The following is a 22,518-nucleotide window of genomic DNA, read 5'->3' on the forward strand; positions in this document are numbered from 1 at the left end:
CCTTTAGTTTTGTAATATCTGAAACAAGGTGCCAAATGTTCCAGTAAATACTACCAGTGCAAGTGCCAAGGCAAAAAGTATCAAGAAATGTTTTCTGTTACACAGCTTCAGAGGACCCAACAGTCACACTTTCCCACTATGCACAGAGCTCATCTTAAATGTAGGCTAGACTATGGGGCATCTGATTGGCTTAGTCCATGGAACGTGAGATTCTTGATCTTGGGGTTGTGAGTTCGAGCCCCATGTTGGGTGTAGAGATTACATAAAAAATGAAAATAAATGCAGGCTGTAATATAAGTACTAGTAGCTGCACTGCAATTCCAGTGCAGGTCAATTGGCCTGCCATTTGGCATTAGTGAAAAACCCTCTGCACACTTTATACCTAGTACAATTAAATAACACACAACATGACACCATTTCACTCTACGTCTCCTAATCAGAAAAGACTGTACAAACTTACTAATGTAAGGCAAGAGAGTTGCAGTACTAAATGGTGAAATTCTAATATAGTTTAATTACATTTCAACAGAATACATTCATTTAAAAGCAGGCCAGCAATGGACTGAGCCACAGAGACTGACATGCAGCAACAATAATCCCTGTTAAGTAAAGCATTTCAAGATCTTCAGAGTCCTTTCCCATCTTATCCCCTCTGCCCTTCACAACAACCCTGTGAAACCAGAAAAGGCTATTTCCACCCCATAAATGAGGCAAGTTACAGACGAGAGCAATTTAAAAACACACACAATTGCTAGTAAGTAGTTCTGGTTAGGTCGGGGGAGAAACTGGGGAAAGAACCTAGAACCAATTTTATTTAAGACATTTTCCATGATAAATAATATGAAACTTGGTGATAAAAATGAAGCCAAGGATAAAGAGAATAAGGACAATGAAACAAATAATCAATTTTACATTATTTCCATATTTTACTGCCTTCCCTTCCACTGTCTACAGTACACCTTCATATAAGGCATCACCATATGCCTCACTAATCTCACTTCCCTAGAGAAGATCTCGGAAACAAAAATACAGTAGGGAAGTGGAAAGAGAATAGGTTAGGAGTCAGAGATCCTGAATTTTTCTAATCCTGGCTTTGGATAAGTATCTTCATCTCTTTGAGCAACAATTTTTACATCTGCAAATCACATATATCTTACTAGGTTGTTTTGAAGATTAAGTGAAATAAATGGATATAGAAGCACTTTGGGAAATGTAAAGAACTCAGCTAATGCTTACTATTAGGCTACAAATATGTGGTACAAAAATTCATAATAGGTGTCTTACAGAATTGTGTTAATAAATCCAAATTATTTTAATTATTTATAAGTTTTACACAATCATATATACAATCACTTTAAAAAATATTTGTTGAGGGGCGCCTGGGTGGCTCAGTAGGTTGGTGTCTGACTTCAGGTCAGGTCATGATCTTGTGGTTTGTGGGTACGAGCCCCGCATCGGGGTCTCTACTATCAGTGCAGAGCCTGTCTCAGATTTTCTGTCTCACTCTCTCTCTGTCCCTCCTTCTGTCTCTCTCACTCTCAAAATTAAACATAAGATTTTTTTTTAATTAAAAATTTTTGTTGACTGAATAGACTATTCCAGAATTAACAATAATTTTTAAATCTGTTAAGTCCAAATGAAGAAAATGCACTGTATTACAGAACTCTAAAATCTGACAAGGTATTTGGTAAAATAAGTACCTGTAAAGTTAGCGGTAAAAGTAAGGCTTCGATCTTCACAGGATTCTCTACAAGCTAATATTTGCATCCAAACATTTCCAGAACTACTTAAAAATCATAAAATCAGAGAAATGAGAAACTTTAGACATCACGGAGAGAACACCTTTGATTCACAGAAAAAGTGACTGAGGCAAGAAAGAATTTTATACAATTTTCAAATTTCCCTTACTGGAGCTGGGAGTGTGTGGAAGAGAAGGACATCAAAAACAAAATGAAGCAAGAATTTCTTCCAGTTAGGGTCTTAAATCTGCATTCCCCTCATCAAAAAATCCTTGAGTACAGTAACAAGAAAACAGCTATAGGAAGTTACTGAATTTCTGCAGAATTAAAAAATTTATGGCTAGAATACTACAATTCCAATCATAACACTGCCTAAGAATTTCACATTTTGACAGAGATAGAATAATATCTTACAGGATTAATAAACAAATTTATTTATAAATAAATATTGTGGATCACTTCTCAGGCTTTTGGCTGAAATCAAGTGTAGAATCTGTTCTTATCAATTTAATAAGTACTGTGGAAAATTTAAAAACTACCACTGGATATCCAGAACTCTGAACTTCTTATAGCCTAGTTCATAGATCTATTACTATTTACTGGAAAATCTGTATTATTATTATTTTTTTTTTTTAAGTAGGCTTCACACCTAGTGTGGATTCCAGTGCTGGGCCTGAACTCATGACCCGGAGATCGAGAACTGAGCTAAGATCAAGAGTTGGACACTTAACTGACTGAACCACCCAGGCACCACTGGAAAATCTGTGTTCTTTTTTTTTTTTTAATTTTTTTATTTATTATTTTTGAGAGAGTGAGTGGGGAAGGGGCGGGGGGGGGCGGGCAGTGCAGATAGAGGATCCAAAGCAGGCTCTGTACTGACAGCAAAGAGCCCGATGCAAGGCTTGAATTCATGAATCGTGAGATCACAACCTGGGCTGAAGTTGGACACTTACCCGACTGAGCCACCCAGGCGCCCCTGGAAAAGCTGTATTCTTAAAAGTGCTTTGTAATATTTCCCTAAAATTAAAACTTTATATATTTGAATACACACCTAATTTAAATCTAAAAAGTTTACTTTGGTCAACATTTGCTTTATACATGTCACATAAAACTGATAGAGCAAAGATGCAAACTGAGAGTGGTGTCTCCAGACACCACTTTTTAAGATAAGTAAGAAAGCAACAGTGATCATCTCTGGATGACAGGACCACGGAGTGATTTTAACGTTCTGTGAACATTTTTCAACATGGAAGTACAACTAAAAATATAAACCCACATCCATGTAGTTACCACAAATGTTAAACTTACATTTTATTTGCTTCAAATGTATTTCGGGGAAATGTAACTGCACAATATACTAAAGTCTACCAGTTCTAGAACTGACCCACCTTCTCTTCTAAGAGACGACCAATACCATGTGCTTCCTACCCAAGTTTTTATACTTTAAATATACAGATTTCTACCAACAGTACATAGTATTTTGTCATTCTGCGACTTGGGTCTTTCCGGTAAATGTTAAGACTATGAGATCCACCCAAGAGATGTATTTCTTTCAATTGTTGCATTATATTTCATCATACATTTATACCACTATTCATTTATTCAGCCATCTCCCTAAAAAGCACTTTAAATTGTTACCCATTTTTTGCAATTATATAACAATTTGTTCAGTCTTTTTATATAATATGCATATAATAAAATGCATAAATTTTATATATGTATTATGTGAGTTGTGACAAACATATACACCTGTGTAATCCAAATGCCTATCAAGATAGAGAATGACAGCATCATCCCAGAAAGTTCCTTCATGCCCTTCCTGGACAATTCCCTCTCATAAACTGCAGAGGAAACCACTGTATTGATTTCTTTTCCACCATAAATTAGTTTTGCCTATTCTTTTTTTTTTTTTCATATTTATTTTGAGAGTGAGAGACAGCGTGAGCTGGGGAGGGAGGGAGGGAGAGGGAGAGAGAGAGAGAGAGAGAGAGAGAGAGAGAGAGAGAGAGAGGCAGGGAGGGAGGGAGGGAGGGGGGAGAGAGACACGCAGAATCCAAAGCAGGCCCCAGGCTCCGAGCTGTCAGCACAGAGCCCGACGCGGGTCTCAAACTCACAAACGGTAAGATCGTGACCTGAGCTGAAGTCAGACGTTTAACCAACTGAGCCACCCAAGTCCCCCAATTTTGGCTATTCTAATACTTAATGTAAATAAAATCATACAGTTTATCTCTTTATGTGGTTTTACTCAGAATGTTTTCCTTGTCCACATTGTTGTGTATATCCATAATTCACTTTTTTATTACTGAGTAATAAAATATGTAAAGGTTTATATATAGCATATATAAAGGTTTTGTCTTTTATTTGGGGGGTGGTGTTTATCTCTTCATTACTGATTCCCATTCACTGCATTGTGATCAGAAAATATGATAATACAATAATGATGTTTGCAAACTTCTATTGAGCCCTTACCACATGGCAAGGCACTGTACTGAACTCTAACCCTCACAATAGCTCTGAGGAGCACACTATTATCATTTCCATTTTACAGATGAGAAACCTGAAGCACAGGAGGTTAGGTGACTCATCTAGGTCATACAGGTAATGTAGAACCAGAATTTGGCTCCTGAGCCCTCTTAACCATGTACTACATAAAATGTATGGTATCATTTCCATGGGATTTGTTGAGACTTCCTTTATAAATAATTACATAATCTAGTTTTGTAACTGAAAAGTATATTCTCTTTATTAAATACAGAATTCCATATGTATGTAACTAAGCTTATTAATTATGGAATTCAAATCTTGTATATATTTTTATTTGAGATTAAAATCTCCCACTAGGACCACAGATTTGTCAATTTCTCCTTATAATTTTATAATTTGTACTCTTTTATGCTTATGTGATCTTCCAGGTGGATTATTCCATTTATCTTTAAGTATCTTTTTCCCTATTAATAAAAGTTCAATTCTACTTCATCTAATAAGGGAATATCATTTCTCCTTTTAAAAGTATTTTCTTTTTTTTAAAGATTTTTTTTTAAGGCAATCTCTACAACCCATGTAGAGCTCAAACCTACAACCCTGAGATCAAGAGTCGCACGCCCTACTGACTGAGCCAGTCAGGTGCCCCTCTCTTTAGAAGTATTTTCTAACATATTTTACTGCTTTATTTTCAACTTTCAGTAGCATTAGGTTTTTTACACATCATTAGGTTTTTTACATACTTGGTACATAAGAATAGATCAACCTAGATATTAAATTTTTTTTTTAATTTTTTTTTTCAACGTTTATTTATTTTTGGGACAGAGAGAGACAGAGCATGAACGGGGAAGGGGCAGAGAGAGAGGGAGACACAGAATCGGAAACAGGCTCCAGGCTCTGAGCCATCAGCCCAGAGCCTGACGCGGGGCTCGAACTCACGGACCGTGAGATCGTGACCTGGCTGAAGTCGGACGCTTAACCGACTGCGCCACCCAGGCGCCCTGATATTAAATTTTTACATTAAAAAGAAGCAAAATTAAAAAACAAACAAGCTGGGGAGGAGGAGAATATTTGAAATTAACAAAGCAAACAGCCTAAAAAAAAAAAACAAAAACTTTCAATATTCAAACAGAAAATTCAACTATGGACATGCAATGGGCTGAATGTTTGTGTCCTTCCAAAATTCATACATTGGAATCTTAATGTCCAATTGATAGTATTAGTAGGTGGGGCCTTTGGAAGACACTTAAGTCATGAGAATGGAACCCTTCACATAAATGCAAACTAGTGCCCACATAAAAGAGGTTCCAGAGAGATCCCTAACCCTTTCAGCCATTTGAGAACACAGCAAGAATGTACCAGCTATGACCAGGAAAAGGACCCTCAAGAGAGAACACAACCATGCCGGCACCTTGATCTTGGGACTTCTCAGCCTCCAGAACTATGGGCAATAAATTTCTATTGTTTATAGCTACCCAGTCTGTGGAAATTTGTTATAGCAGCTCAAATGGATGAGGATGGGACAAATGATTAACAAAACATGCAAAATAATGTAAAACAGTCAAACAAGAAAAAAATCCAACCTTGTTAATAACCAAAGAAATCCAGATTTAAACAGTAACGCTATTGCCTATTAGAATGCCCAATATTAGAACAATACTAGAATAATGATACCACATGCTGTGGCCATGTCTGGAAATAAGTACCTACACAGGGCAGGGGTATGCAATATGGCAGCAAGTATAAACAACCATTTAAACAGTATATAATGTTTGACCCATCAACTCTACTTCTCGAAATGTATCCTAAAAAGATAGTTACACAAATAAGAACATCAACCAGCATGTTACACTAAAAATTAGGTACTACAGTGTAGTATAAACTCTTTAGATAAACAAAGGAAAATAAAACTTGAGCTTAACAACAATGGAGACTTTATCTTAAAATTTACTAAAAAGTGATATGGTTAACAACGTCTCAATCGATAACAAATATTCCTTCAGCATCTACGTACCAGTCTATGAAATATACAAAGAGAAAAGACAGTCTTGCTCTCAAAAAACTCACAGTCTGGAAGGGAAAGTGTACACACACACACACACACACACACACACACACACACACAACATACAGTATAATGAATAGTCTAACAGGACATTACAGGAGCACATAGAGTGAAAAACACAGGCTCCCCACAAAAGCTAAACTGGCACCTCCTCAAGCCAGTGTGTTGTTGTTATTCCATGTCTGTTTAGAAAATAGGCAGAATGCTGCCAAAAGGAGGGAGAGCAATGAATAAGCTGCAGAGCTCAGCACACACACATGCACCAAGAAAATTCTCCAATTCTCCTTTTTTTCCTCACATTTTTCCCAGAAGGAAGTTCTGGTAAATGCAATTTTCCCCCCATCTCATACTTCAAGTACTGTTCTGTTATGCCCCACTTAAGCTAGATAGTTTATTATTTCAACTCTGCACAGAGGAAGGATAACAAAAAAGGAATAAGAGAGGGGACAGAAAAGGCTTCCCAAATTAAAGTACTCTAAACATAAAATTTTAATAAAATATTTAAAAATGTAAAAATGTGATCTTGGACAAGTTAGTGAATCTCTTTGGGCTTAGGTTCCCTCACCTATATGAAGTGAATACCTACCTCTCAAGTGCTGAGATTTTTTTTTTTAATTTGTTTATTTTGAGAGAGAGAGATGGGGGGGGGGGGCAGAGAGATAGAGGGAGAAAGAGAATCCCAAGCAGGCTCCACACTGTCAGCACAGAGCCCAACGAGGGGCTCAATCTCATGAACCATGAAATCATGACCTGAGTTAAAATCAAGAGTCAGACAGTTAACTGACTAAGCCACCCAGGCGCCCCTCAAGTTGCTCTGATTTAAATGAAATAATAGATGTTTAAGCACTTTATAAACAGAAAACCAACTTGTAAAGCTTAAAACAATAAAGTCTTAACAATTAACAATTAAGGACCAGGAAATGTCTGTATCTTTAGATACCCTGTGTGGGTGTGTGGATGGGTGTGATGTACAAAAATATTCACTGCAGCATTAACTAAAGTAAAATTTTGGAAACAAATATTGAACAATGGGTTAGTTAAGTACTGGGTAAGCAAAAAATAAAACAACACTGTAAACAATAGCTATTATAACAGTGGCCCTCAAGCTTTAACATACATGAGAATCACCAAAAAGGACTTGTTAAATCACGGATTTCTAGGTCCCACTCCCAGAATGTATGATTCAGCAGGTTTGTGATAAAGCCCAAGAAACTGCACTTCTAACAAATTCCCAGTTGGTACTACTAATCCAGGCAACACACTTTGAAAATCAAAATATTATAAAACTACTCATCTGTCCTTATCTCACCAAAAACAAAAGAATAATTTATATATTTATATATGTAGTTTTTTAATTATGCACATAAAAAGGGAGAAAAACACCTAATAACAAGCCAAACCACCACTGTCTTATTTGCCCAACACAGATGCATTAAAAGTAAAATAAACTTGAGGGGCGCTTGGGTGGCTCAGTTGGTCAAGCATCTGACTTCAGCTCGGTTCATGATCTCACAGTTCATGAGTTCAAGCCACTTGTTGGGCTCTGTGCTGACAGATCAGAGCTTGGAGCCTGCTTCGGATTCTGTGTCTCCCTCTCTCTCTGCCCCTCACCTGCTCGCGCGCTCTCTCTCTCTCTCTCTCTCTCTCTCAAAAATAAACATTTTTTTAAGTGAAATAAACTTGAAAAATTATTTCACTGACATTTTCAACCTACAAAGAATCCACTGTTAATTTTTCAAAGTTGATTACCCAATTGATTATTTTATATATCTTGGAAATCCACCTCTCCTGCAGTATCTATTATCCAAGGAAATATTTCCTGGAATGCCTCAGTTAAGGAAGAAAGTCTGAAATGCATATTAAACTGGTAACTCTTAGAACAGCAGTTCTCATCCTTACTTACAAATGAGAATTACCAACTATGCTTTTAAAAATGCATGTGCGCAGGCCTCTCTCCAAATCTACCAGCTCTGAATCTCAAGAGAAGGACTAAGCATCTGCCGTGTTGTAAAGTACACAGGTGACTCTTACTTCTACAATGCATTTCTTGGCATCTACCTTTAATTAAAGCTATGTTTAATTCTGAGAATTCAAAATATTTCAAAGAAGACAATGTTATAACATTGTGATGGCAATATTCAGGAATCTGAAAAAGCTCTATCATCTTCCTCATCACATAACCATCCTTTCCTCTCCCACCCACTTTCCAACATCACAAAAGTTGGGGGATATCACCTCTCAGACTGATCAAATGCAGTCTAAATAAAGCTGCTTTTTCTCTAGTAAATGTATGTGCTGACCAACTGAGTTATTTTAATTGGGCATTTTTGAACTTCTTTGCCTTTCGCTCTTGATACACTACAAATAAAGAGAAATAATGTCCTCAAATTGAGTTACCTGGAAAAAGATAATTTTATCACAGAGAAACTGAAGTCAAGTTTGTCATAATAGGCCCTAAGATAAAGAGAGTCACAAGACATCTTCCAAAGCTTTTTATCATAACATCCTTCAAAGAGTATTTAGGTCAAGTTAGTAAACATTTCATGATGATAGAAGATTACTATGTCCTTTCATTTTTCAAAAGTATTGAGATCATGGCGCGTGCACACACACACACACACACACACACACACACACACACACACACACACACACAAAAGACCTAGGGGAGAAAGAAGACCTAAAACCGTATTATCAAGTAAAAAAAATTACAGGGCGCCTGGGTGGCTCAGTTGGTTAAGCGTCCAGCTCAGGTCTGATCTCACTGTTGGTGAGTTTGAGCCCCTCATGAGGCACTGTGCTGATAGTTCTGAGCCTGGAGCCTGCTTCAGATTCTGTGTCTCCCTCTCTCTCTGACCCTCTCCTGCTCACACTCTGTGTCTCTGTCTCTCAAAAACAAATAAACATTAAAAAAATATTTTTAAAAAGATTAGTCGGTATTCATCAAGTTGCCAAAATCATCTTGTCAGGAGATCTGTGTAATCAAGTTCACCTTTGAACACCATGACTTTAAAAGTTTTCATCTATGATATATCAAGTTTAAGACCCAAATAAGGATGCCAAGTTTTCTTTGCCAGGAAAAAAGGTCAGAGACATTTATTATTAGTCAGATAATCTTTTATTAAAGTGGAACACACATTCCTTCGAGATCCTGGCAGAAAACATATCAAATATTTTAATCAAATGAAAATTTTTGCTATTTCTATAGAATGCACATAAAAGTTAACACATAATTTTTTACTACATTACTTGTCTTTAAAAATCTTTACTGCAAGAAACATCTTATTCTTTATCCTTGAATTACACTGTACATTTAAAAGATACATCATAAAACTTTCACAGCCTTCTGCCTGGCAGAGTTATATAAAAATAAACTCTGAGGCCTTTTTTCTTGCTTTCTCTTTCTTTACAATGTTACTGATGTATAACATACAGGAGGTTTGAAGAATTTTAATATATGTGTACTAATATATCAAAACTAGACCTAGATCAATGACAAAAGACCCCACACTGACAAAACATGCATTGTCAAATCCATTTTTTAAATTTTAACAAAGTATTATAATTTGTTACTATTATTCTTTATATTGTTATAAACTATGGAACTCTGAAAATCTGGTATTTTCCTGCAAGTAAATTTAGGATTATTATTCTCTTCAGAAAAATATCTGTCCTCATCCATATAGCTATACAAAATGAAGCAATGTAATTCACTAACAGCAGTTTATTTTTTAGGTAAGAAACATTTCAATAACTTTTGTAACTTACTGATTTCAAACATGTCAAGAATTATTTTTTATTACAGTGAGTTTACTAACTAATATAAAGTATTTTCATTCACCCAAAATAAGCTGATTCTAAGCTATTTGTGGAGTATATTTTATTTTAGGTACACGCCAAAAAGTTAAAAATAAACATAGTTAGTTAGGTGGTCAGAATAGCAAGACAAGCTATTCAGAAACTATTACATCCTTCAGTTAGCACAAAACTGCCTGATCTTAATTTACATTAAAAAAAAAGACAGAAGAGGCATTTTTGACTATGGAAGTATCTCAAAATATAACCTAAACCTGATATAATTATCAGAAGAGCTAAGAGATTCCCTAGAAGTTCAGTGTTTCACACAATCCTTCAACAAGCCTGGATCTGAAAAAAACATGAAACTCCAGATCACATATCTTCTTCCACTCCTACACTAATCAGCCAGACTCAAAGATGTGCAAGGCATTGAATCTTACACCCCTTCTTTGGTATCTATTCTAAGTAGTAGTTCTTGAAACAAGATACCATACTCCGTCCACAATGCCTGGACATGGTAGGCACTGAAAATAGTGTACCCCCAATTATTTAAAATAATCTCAAGTGAAAGACATCTGTTTTCTAACTTTCAAAAAAACTGAGTCCAGCTATAAAAACCAGGGAAAAGATGGTCCTATGTTCCGTGGATTCCTACCAAGATCTAATAAAGGCTAAGAAAATATACATGGAAATACTGTGAAAATTTTACTCGATTCAACTGTTATTATCAAATGCCTTTAAAGACAGTTTTCGGGGCGCCTGGGTGGCGCAGTCGGTTAAGCGTCCGACTTCAGCCAGGTCACGATCTCACGGTCCGTGAGTTCGAGCCCCGTGTCAGGCTCTGGGCTGATGGCTCGGAGCCTGGAGCCTGTTTCCGATTCTGTGTCTCCCTCTCTCTCTGCCCCTCCCCCGTTCATGCTCTGTCTCTGTCTGTCCCATAAATAAATAAAAACGTTGAAAAAAAATTTTTTTTAAAAATAAAATAAAATAAAGACAGTTTTCAATGAGAGAAAGAACTTAAATTTTAAAAGTCAGGGATACACCCAGGTTCAAATGTAGTTCTTCCATTTCTTAGTTCTGATCGTGGGCAAGACACTTAACCACTACAAGCCTCAGTTTCCTCATCTATAAAATGGGAATAATAATAATAACAATTGTAATTATAGAATACATTGCTGCTGGGAGGCTCTGAGATATAATTAATGTTCAACAAATGTGGACAAGGATGTGGAGAAATCAAACCCTCACAGATTGCTGGTGAGAATGAAAAATGGTATAGTCCCTTTGGAAAACAGTCTGGCAGTTCCTTGAATAAACACAGACTTAATATATTACTCAGCAATTCCACTCCTAGGCATATACCCAAGAAAAATGAAAACATATGTACCTTAAAAAATTTGTACATAAATGTTCATAAAAGAGTTATTCATAACAGCCAAAGTGAAACAACCCAAATGTCCATCAACTGATGAATGGGTTAATAAAATGTGGTATATCTAAGTACTGGAATATTATTTAGCAACAAAAAGGAATAAAGTACTGATAGATGTTACAACACTGAAGAACCTTGAAAAAATTATGCTAAGTAAAAGAAGCCAACTGCTTCCATTTACATGAAATGTCCAAAACAAGTAAATCTATGGAAAGCAATTAGTGGTTGCCTAAGGTGGGGCAAATGCGGGGAAGGGGAAGGGTAATGGCTAAAAGGTATGGGGTTTCTTTTTGTGGTAATGAAAATGTCCTAAAATTGATTGTGGTAATAGATGCACAATTTTGAATATACTAAAAGCCCTGGATTATACACTTCAAATGAGTGAATTACATGGTTTAAGAATTATATCTTAATAAAGCTGTTAAAAAATTCCCATGCTACAGAATACATTTATACATGGAATATCCAAACTCCTACATCTAAAAGCACAAGATTAATTAGGATTACACAGATATTAAACATGCATAAATACATAATCTTATGTATTTAAATACAGTTAAGTATCTTCCTCTAACACATCTGAGAAATGGACTTTTCCTAGACATGATGAAGTAACTGGTACCAGACTAGCCCTCCTCGAGTGACAGCTATAAAACTAGACAAAACATATGATTCTACTATTTTCAGGAGTGAAACAACTGGCAGTACAGGAGATGTGTACAACATCTGCCCCAGCTTTCTGCCTGGGAAACTTTCCCAACTGCATCACAGGGAGGTGAAGTCTATGTGAAGTGTAACGGTCTCACCAAACTGAGATGCAGAAATCAGAGTCCTGGGCTAGTGGAATGGCTAGACTTTATAGAGGACAGGATACTAGAGAACAGGCAACAATGCAGAAGGGGTGGTTCCAGAAATCTGCATGGGGGTTCCTTGGGCATCTTTGGCTGAGTACCAAGCTACATGTAAGCCAGAGTGAGTCTCTGTGAGAATTACTGTTGCAGGCCTGAGAGCTGAACAGATACCAGAAGCTGCACACTGCTGGGAGACATCAGAATTGTAGTTCAGACAGAATGGAGACATTTCTGCACACCTTGGGCACTCAGGCTTTCAGTGGAAACGCCAAATTTCAACACTCTTTAAAGAAAGACAACACAATTGAGACTTCCTATAATGTACCATCCACAAAATCCAAATCAAAACTTACTAGATATGCAAATAAGCAGGAAAGCGTGACCCATAATGAGGGAGTGGAGGGAAGCAATCAACAGAAACAGACCACAATATGACTCCAGTGTTGTGAACAGCAGGCAAGAGCTTTAAAATGGTGATTATAAATATGTTCAACCACTTAAAGGTACACTATCAAAAATGAAAACTTCACCAGATAGACTTAAAAATAGACTAAAAATTACAGAAGAGGGGCACCTGGCTGGCTCAGTCAGTAGAGCATGTGAGTCTTGACCTTGGGGTTGTGAGTTCAAGCCTCACATTGGGGGGTAGAGATTACTGAAAAATAAAATCCTAAAAAATAAAAATGAAAAAGGGGTGCCTGGGTGGCTCAGTTGGTTGAACATTCAACTCGATTTTGGCTCAGGTCATGACCCCAAGGTGCTGGGATTAAGCCCTGCATCAGGCCCTGCACTGAGTGTGGAGCCTGCTTGAGATTCTCTCCTGCCTCCCTCTGCCCCTGTCCCCTGCTTGCTCTCTGTCTCTAAAATAAAAAGAAAAAAAATTTTTTTATTAAAAAAAAAATTTGGGGGCCCCAGGGTGGCTCAGTCGGTTAAGCGGCCAACTTCGGCTCAGGTCATGATCTCACGGTCCGTGAGTTTGAGCCCCGCGTCAGGCTCTGTGCTGACAGCTCAGAGCCTGGAGCCTGTTTCAGATTCTGTATCTCCCTCTCTCTGACCCTCCCCCGTTCATGCTCTGTCTCTCTCTCAAAAATAAACGTTAAAAAAAATTTTTTTTTTAAATTTTAAGGAAAAAAATTACAGAATAAAGAACCAATGAGCCAGAAAACAGATCAACAGAAACTATTCACTCTGAAGAACACAGATTATTATCAGACAGTTTAATATACGCATATCCTTGGAACCCAAAAACGGAAGAAGAGAAAATGGGGCAGAAAAAAAATTTGAAGAAATAATGGCCCCAAATTTCCCTAATTTGTTGATCCAAAAAGCTCAGTGAACCCCCAGCAAAGTAATAAAAAGATACATCAGTCACATCACATTCAAACTGCAAAAAAACAAAGATAAAGAAGAACGACGCTATCAGAGAGGAAAAAAGGTACATTACACAGAAGAAAACAAGTATATAAATATGTGTGTGTGTGTGTATATATATGGTTTCTCATCAGAAACAGTAAAAGCCAGAAGACAATGGGGTGACCCAACTGTCAACACAGAATTCAAGATCCTGCGAAAATTACCTTCCAAAAATGAAGGTGAATAAAGAAAAATAAAATAAAGACATTTTCAGACGAGTTAAAGTTAAGAGAACTGTCACCAGCAGAACTGCACTAGAAATGCTGAAGGAAGTTCTTCAGCCCAAAAGGAAATGATACCAGATGGAAACTCAAACCTATGTGGTCTGAGGAAGGAAAGAAAAGTCAAAATTGGTAAATATAAAAGACTTTTTTCTATGTCTTAATCTCTTCAAAAGATAAGTGTGTTTAAAGAAAAACTAACATATCATGGCGTTTATAAAGTACGCAGCATAGGGGTGCCTGGGTGGCTCAGTCAGTTAAGTGTCCTACTTCGGCTCAGGTTATCATCTCACGGTTCGGGAGTTAGAGCCCCACATTGGGCTCTGTAGTGTTAGCACAGAGCCTGCTTCGGATCCTCTGTCCCCCTCTCTGTCCCCCCTGCTCGCTTGCACTCCCTCTCTCTTTCTCTCTCAAAAAATAAATAAACTTAAAAAATACATAAGGTATGCAGCACAAAGTCTGGAATGAAGTAATCAGAACTGGACCTGTAAGTGTCTTAGGTGGAGTGGTCTAATATTAATTCCAAGTATACAGTGATGAATTAAAGATGCATGGTGTAACACCTTAAACAACCACTTGAAAAACAGAAAGTCGTCCAGCTAAAAATGCAAGAGAAGAAAAAGCAGTACTAAAAATATTCAATTAACTCAATATAGCTGAGGAAACTATTAAAACACCTCTATAGTAAAACAGAAAACAATTCCCCCATGGAAAGAGTTGACTAATAATGCAAAATACATATTACCACAGAAATAATATTTTTAATTATGACTATAATGTAAAACCTTTGGATAAAGTTAGCTAAAATAAAATTTGAGGCTGGACAGGAATCTAACCACCTAATATGTGTACTTGTTTTGGAATAAAACAATTCCATAATACAGAAAGAAAGAAACACAGTAGTACACAGAGACTATTTCCCCAACTCCAAACTACAACCAGGTGAAGACAAGTCATTTTATGAAAATAAGTTTATATATCAAGTATTCTTAATATTTGTAGTATTCTTAATATTAGAAATAACCTGCAAAGTGTGTTAACATAAAATATAGAAGTAACTTCACTAAAAACTAAAAGCCAAATGTTTACCAATACTAAATCATTTAATTTTAGTTTTGAGAGTAGGTAGGATTCACATAGTTCAAAATTCAAAACATACAAAAAAAGGTATACAATAAAAAGTCTCTGCCTCCAATCCTTATTCTCCAACCACCATTGGGGAAAAACAAATACCACTAAAATATAATCAAGGGATATATGCTCCCAATTGTTTCCTGTGGAGCCACAGACATGGTGACACTTTTCATAATACCAGAAATAACATTTACTTTTTGAATTGGGATTATGTCAAAGTTCACAAAACAGAAAACATCTGGATGACAAGACACTCCTATGTGAATGCCAAAAAAAAAAAAAAAAAAAGATCAAATGGAATGTTAAAATAAAGCATGACCAAGGAATACTGTGAAGACACAATGAGATGAAATAAAAATACCAGCCAAAGTTTTATTAAGTTAGCCCTGACCAACGCATGACAGGAAATCTGTAGCAATGGAACAAAAGAGAGGGTTACAAGTTTCTGTGCCTAATTCCCAAATTAGTCACTGAAGAATAGACAGCACAAACCAGACTCAGAAACTAACTCTTGCTCATGCATCAGATCATTCCTGAAGACTGACACCAATAAAACAGAACGGCATCTGCAGGATTCAAATGAACATTCAAAAAATTTACAAAGAAAAACATCAACTTACCATCACAGGCCTCTTCCAGTACTTTGTATTTCCAAGACTGAATTTCCAATCCTCAATCATTAAGGGGCAAATTATTCAGCTAGGAGTAATTCTAGCTCTTTTTTGTCCTTCCCTGCTTTCATTTTAGCCACTTCACTACTTACTAATGCTTTCACCTTAGAAGTAAAAATAGTTCAGCAAAAAACAAAACAAAAACAAAAACAAAAACAAAAACAAAAACAAAAACAAAAACCAACCGCCTGGGAGGCCCTTAGACCACCATTTCTCTACGTATCAGAAGACCAAAAGAGGCAAGATATTTAATCACTCCTGTATCGCTGAGAATCCTAAGAGGCCACAGGCCTATCGGACCATTACCTATGGCAAATACAAAAACCTACTCCTGACCTAAGACACTGATTTCAAAAGGAGTTGGTAGGAGGGGATACAAGCGGTTCTAGTCTGTTTGGGACATCTGGAAATCCAGCTACATCTTTCACAATTAAACCCCAACACATTTTTTTACACTTTTATGGGAAACACTAGAAGTAAATTAGAAATGGGTCCCTGTGACAAACAGGGCAAAACAGTAATGTGGCAAAAGCCATATTACTGCCACCAATACCTTACTTCTTGCTGGCAAAGACCACCTCTCCAAGAATATAATCAGGGGCGCCTGGGTGGCGCAGTCGGTTAAGCGTCTGACTTCAGCCAGGTCACGATCTCGCGGTCCGTGAGTTCGAGCCCCGCGTCGGGCTCTGGGCTGATGGCTCGGAGCCTGGAGCCTGTTTCCGATTCTGTGTCTCCCTCTCTCTCTGCCCCTCCCCCGTTCATGCTCTGTCTCTCTCTGTCCCCAAAATAAATAAAAAACGTTGAAAAAAAAAAAAAGAATATAATCATATTCCCAGCCTCCTTTACAGCTAGGCATGAACAAGCAAATGAGGCAGACTCAGCCAATAAAACATAAGAGAAAGTCTATTCAGATAATTTCTGGTAGAAATGACCTTCTCCAGAGGAAATAAAGAGGGGAGGAAGGCAGAGAAAATTTCCATAAACTGTTCTTCCCTCCCCATCCTCCACTAACACTGTTGTCTTGAGATTATTATGCTTGGAGTTGCAGAAGCCATCCAGCAATCATGAGAAGAATCATTACTGACAGAGAAAAATGGAAGGAAACTAGGACTACTGAACTTGGTGAAAGAAATTCTTTAGAATTATTTGAACAATTTATCTTTGAGGCTCATTACATTTTTTAACCCACAAGTTAACTTGTTAGGGATGAGTAAGTCACAGACTATAATTCTGAGTTGATGTTCTCAATTACTTAATAAAATTACAATCCACATGCATTTACTTAACATCTATTATGTTCCACATACTATGCAAGAGAGCTTTTATATGCATTACTTTTGTTTTAATTATCAAAATAATCCCATAAGATACTATAATTATTACTAATTTACAGATAAGATACACGAGGCTCAGAGAAGTTTAAGTGACCTGTGGTGATTTAAGGCCAAAGTCACACAGTTAATAAGAGATTAAGATTAGGATTCACACTCGGGTTGTATGCCTCTAAATTTGTGCTTATTCTAATATATCACAGCTATCCTACCACAAAGATCACCTTCACCATCTCTCATATTTACATATCTGGGTATGGTTAAAAAAAAAACAAATTAAAAAAAAAGTGCACACAAAAATTCTTCTAACACTTCTATTTTTAACCAAAGTGGTGGGTAACTTTCATTACTAGGCCTTAGTTTAATTCCATCTGGCTCATGAAAGTATCCCCTGTTCAAATCTATAAATGTGAACTCCGGCTGTGGGTTGCAACGGCCATCCCATCCAGAAACAAATCTTCACATTTTAGGAGCATATAAGGATCTATGGACAATGAATGGCTTATGAGTTCATAAACCATTAAATAGCAACAGGAAAAGGTATTGTTAAAACCCTGACTCTTTCAAGTAAGCAGTGGTCTGTGACAAAAAGTTTTAGTAAATAGACTCTCAAATTATATTTTCCTATTTCCTCCTCTGCCTAGTTTGTACCTCCTACTCTTAGTCTCCCCTCCAGAACTGACCATACTGTGGAAGTATATATTAAAAACATAAATTCATTTAGTCAGTTGAAGTTCCATGCTATCCTTTCATTTTAAAATGAGGTACTCTTGGGACACCTGGGTGGCTCAGTCAGTTAAGCATCCAACTTCAGCTCAGGTCATGATCTCACAGCTCATGAGTTCAAGCCCCACATCTGGCTCTGTGCTGACAGCTCAGAGCCTGGAGCCTGCTTTGGATTCTGCGTCTCCCTCTCTCTCTCTCTGCCCCTCCCTTGCTCCGCGCTCTGTCTCTCTCTCTGTCTCAAAAATAAACATTAAAAAGATAATAAATAAATAAATAAAATGAGGTACTCTTTTTTCTTCTTTTCATTCAAAAAAATGTTTTAATATATTTTTTTTAATGTTTATTTATTTTTGAGAGAGAGAGACAGAGCATGAGCGGGGTGAGAGGCAGACAGAGATGGAGACACAGAATCCAAAGCAAGCTCCAGACTCTGAGCTGTCAACACAGAGCCTGATGCGGCACCTGAACCCATGAGCTGTGAGATCATGACCTGAGCCAAAGTCAAATGCCCAACCAACTGAACCCACCACAGGCGCCCCAAATATTTTTTTAATATTTATTTTTGAGAGGGGGAGGGGCAGAGAGAGGGGGTGGACAGAGGATTCAAAGCAGGCTCTGTATTGACAGCAGAGAGCCCGATGGTGGGGGGGGGGGGGGGGGCGGGGAGGGCTCAAACTCACAAACTGAAATCATGACCTGAGCCGAAGTCAGACGCTTAACCAACAGAGCGACTCAGGTGCCTCTCAAAGAAATGTTAAGTATGGTCCCACTTGATCTTTTTCCCTGCAGCCCTACTTTTTTTTAATGTTTATTTATGTTTGAGAGAGAGTGCACAAGCGGGGGAGAGGCAGAGAAGGAGGCACAGATTCCGAAACAGGCTCCAGGCTCTGAGCTGTCCGCACAGAGCCTGACGTGGGATTCGAACTCATGAACATCACAGAGCCTGACGTAAGCCGAAGTCAGATGCTTAACTGACTGAGCCACCCTTGCAGTCCTATTTTTAAAAATGCTCCCTCTCGGGGCGCCTGGGTGGCTCAGTCGGTTGAGCATCCGACTTCAGCTCAGGTCAGGATCTCGCGGTCCACGAGTTCGAGCCCCGCGTCGGGCTCTGGGCTGATGGCTCAGAGCCTGGAGCCTGCTTCCGATTCTGTGTCTCCCTCTCTCTCTGCCCCTCCCCCATTCATGCTCTCTCTCAGTCTCAAAAATAAATAAAAACGTTAAAAAAAAAATTTAAAAAAAAAAAAAAAAAAAAAAAAAAAAATGCTCCCTCTCACGATTTACATCATTTTTAAGTTCTCATTTGAATTGAATTCAAATTCAATTGAATTCAATTCTCTGAACTGAAAAGCAATATGATTTTGAATGAATGAAAAAAAGATCTGGGTCCAGTATCTGATCTGCTACTTCCAGTTTTCATCATATTAAAAAATACACATTCCAAGACACCTTATGTTTCACTAAGAAAAAATGCTGCCAACTAAATTGATTCAATACCCTAACACTTACAATTTTTATTTATACTTATTAAAAGAGTGCTTTTAAGCTTATTTAGTCAGATTTTTAGGATAATTTGTGAGTAATTTTAAAAAGATAAAATAAATTGGTGCATGAACTGGTCACACTCGGAGTCAAGATCTTCTGAATCACTTTTTTCAATCAGTCACTGATAACCTATAGTTTTCCACACAATATCATCCTCTGTACCATCAAAATCCCGGGTGATCCAACATTTGTATTCCCACCATTATCTCTGGGATTTTCTTCCAAGCCTGCCAATACGTATTCTGCAAGTTCCATGCATGAAGAGACAATGACAACTACATCAAAGCCAAAAGCAATTGTAAGATGTATCTGGATTTCAGAAGAATGAAAAAAAATAAAATAAAACCGTGCTTCTTAGAATTAATGAAACACAATAACCTCCATTGTCACCGTGAATAAGACAACATCCTTCCCAGGTTCTAATTTCCACTAACAATGGTAGCTACCAGTGCTAAAGATCTACCATGCTCAGCATTTCACATATCTCATTTAACTTTTGCAGAAAAGCAGAAAGGTCGGCATTACCTTTGTTTTACATTTATGAAATCTGAGGCTCAGAGAACCTTAGTAACTTCTCCAAGATCACCCAAATAGTAAGTAGCAGAGCTGGGTTTCAATCTCTGGTCTACCTTCAAAGTCCTTATTCTTTCCACCACTTAAGTAATTCTCAAAATTTAGTGCACGTATGAATCACTTCAGGTGATTCTTCCAGAGTGGGAAAAATAGTGCAAATATAGTATATACTTGCAAGTCAAATAGCTTTTATATATATATGTGTGTGTGTATACACACATATATACACACACACACACATATATATATGCCCAGTTTAAAAATGGGCAAAGGATCTGAATAGACATTTCTCCAAAGAAGATATACAAATGGCCAATAGGCATATGAAAAAATGCTCAATATCACAGGCTATTAGAGAAATGCAAATAAAAGCCACAATGACACCACTTCTTGCCCGCTAGGATGGCTATAATCAAAAGACAGACAATACCAAGTATGAGCAAGGATATGGAAAAACTGGAACCTTCGTGACATTATTGCTGTGGGAATAAAAAATGGTGCAGCCACTTTGGAAATCAATTTGAAAGTTCCTCAAAAAGTTAAACAGGAAAAAAAAAAAAGAAAGTTAAACAGAGTTACCACATGACCCTAGCAATTCTACTACTAGGTATAAAAATGAAAACATGAAATCCACACAAAATTTGTACATGAGTGTTCAAAAGGAACATTATTCATAATAGCCAAAAAATCCATCAAATGATAAGTGGATTAATAAATGTGATGGTATATCCATACAACAGAGTATTATTTAGCAATAAAAAGGAATGAAGTACTGGTGCTATAACATGGATGAACCCTGGAAACATTAGGCTAAGCAAAAGCTAGTCACAGAAGACCACACAGTGTCTGATTCCATTTTTACAGATTCCATTTCTATAGACAGGGAAGGTAACTGCTTAAGGCTGGAGAAAATTATGGAAAGTGACTGCTAATAAATACAGCACTTCTTTCTGGAGGAGCAAAAATGTTCTAAAGTTAAAGTGTTGATAGTTGTACACCCCATGAATATACTAAAAAACTTTAAATAGGTTAATTGTATGGTATGTGAATTATGTCTCAAGAAAACTGTTCTCAAAAGAGTCCTGGCTGTCTCAATTGACAGAGTGTACAACTATTGATCTCGGGGTTGTAAGTTTGAGCCCCATGCTGGATATAGAAACTACTTAAAATAAAAATCTTAGTGGTGCCTGGGTAGCTCAGTCAGTTAAGCATCCAACTCTTGATTTCAGTTCATGATATCACAGTTCATGAGATCAAGCCCCATGTCAGGCTCCGTGCTGACAGCACAGAGCCTGCTTGAGATTCTCTCTCTCCCTCTCTATCTGCTCCTTCCCCTACATGTGCACACACATGTGCATACAGATTCTCACTCTCAAAATAAATAAATGATAGACAGGTAGATAGATAAAAATCTTTTTTAAAAAGTCTATACCAGATTACTTCCAAGGTTCCCTTTTAGACCGAACAGTCTCTGAGACAACAAAAAAAAAGAGCATCCATAAACAGACAAGAATCCAATCCCCAGTGAGTTCCATGAACCTACAGGTTAAAAAAGAGAACCTATAGCACAGTAATTCCTCACTTGAGGTCGCCAGACCTCCAGGTGTCTACAAATAAAGACAGGTGCTTCTTGAGCCAGTTTCCATTTTTCAGAACATCTATGAGAAACCATATACTCAACCTTCTCTGAGGTAAAGTTTCAAGTATCTTTGCCTTTGTCTGGATTCATGTAAGTAGTTTTAAAATAGTGATTCAAAGCTGATTTACAGCTTGACGTATGAAAAGTAAAAAATAAGAAAACAAATTATTAGTTAAAATGTACTTTTTGATAGGCAAAATGTTTTTAAGAAATGGGACCTATAATGATTTCCTTGATTAAAACCTTGGGAAATACAAATAGAGGGGATCATGTACTAGTCTAGAAAATAGAGAAATAGCATTTTTCCTCAATATGATTTACTTCATCTCACTGCACCTCAGTTTCCATTTTCATCAACAAATGGGACAGTATCAATCAGACTCTAAAATTCTGTGATTTTGCCATATTATATAATGACCTCCTAAAAAATGTCTGCTAAGAAGTTAGTTCTTTATATTCAGAATCCCTGCAAAGAACTTTCTTTATTGACTCTACTTAGCAAATCATAAGAATAAACAATACTAAATATATAATATTAATAAACAATATACAGGCTGTAGTACTTAGAAATTTATAAGTCACCTTAGAAAGCAAAGAGAAAAAAAAATAAACTAAAAAGAAAGTAAAGTGTGCTTATGTACAGCTGACAGAAAAAGCCAACAGGAAACACTTCAGTATAAAGCCTCCCCAAAACAATGTCCCTGATTAACAACAAATGAGTTTATCTTTCTTTCTCAAATTTTACTCCGAACACACCAGCTTCCAAATACATCCCTGGAACAAATGAACTGAAGAAGGGGAGGAGAGCAAAGGAAAAATACTGTATCATAATTGGTTTCCTCCCTTCAAAATTCCAGAAGATGAAAAGTGGGGGAAGGGAGTGGAAACTAGCCAAAACCCAG

The 22,518-nt window shown here is 37.1% G+C and overlaps 1 protein-coding gene and 1 pseudogene across 6 annotated transcripts in view; one reads left to right on the forward strand and one right to left on the reverse strand.

The window, feature by feature from the left end:
- The window catches only part of FCHSD2 (FCH and double SH3 domains 2), a 302,118-nt gene that overhangs the window by 261,938 nt on the left and 17,662 nt on the right, over positions 1-22,518 (reverse strand). The gene's annotated exons all lie outside the window — the stretch shown is intronic.
- Positions 2,194-2,337, forward strand: LOC112866262 (U2 spliceosomal RNA; annotated as a pseudogene).

This window comes from Puma concolor, chromosome D1 (genome assembly GCF_028749965.1).
Source record: "Puma concolor isolate L17-30 chromosome D1, mPumCon1.1.hap2, whole genome shotgun sequence".
In the NCBI taxonomy this organism is placed as follows: domain Eukaryota; kingdom Metazoa; phylum Chordata; class Mammalia; order Carnivora; family Felidae; genus Puma; species Puma concolor.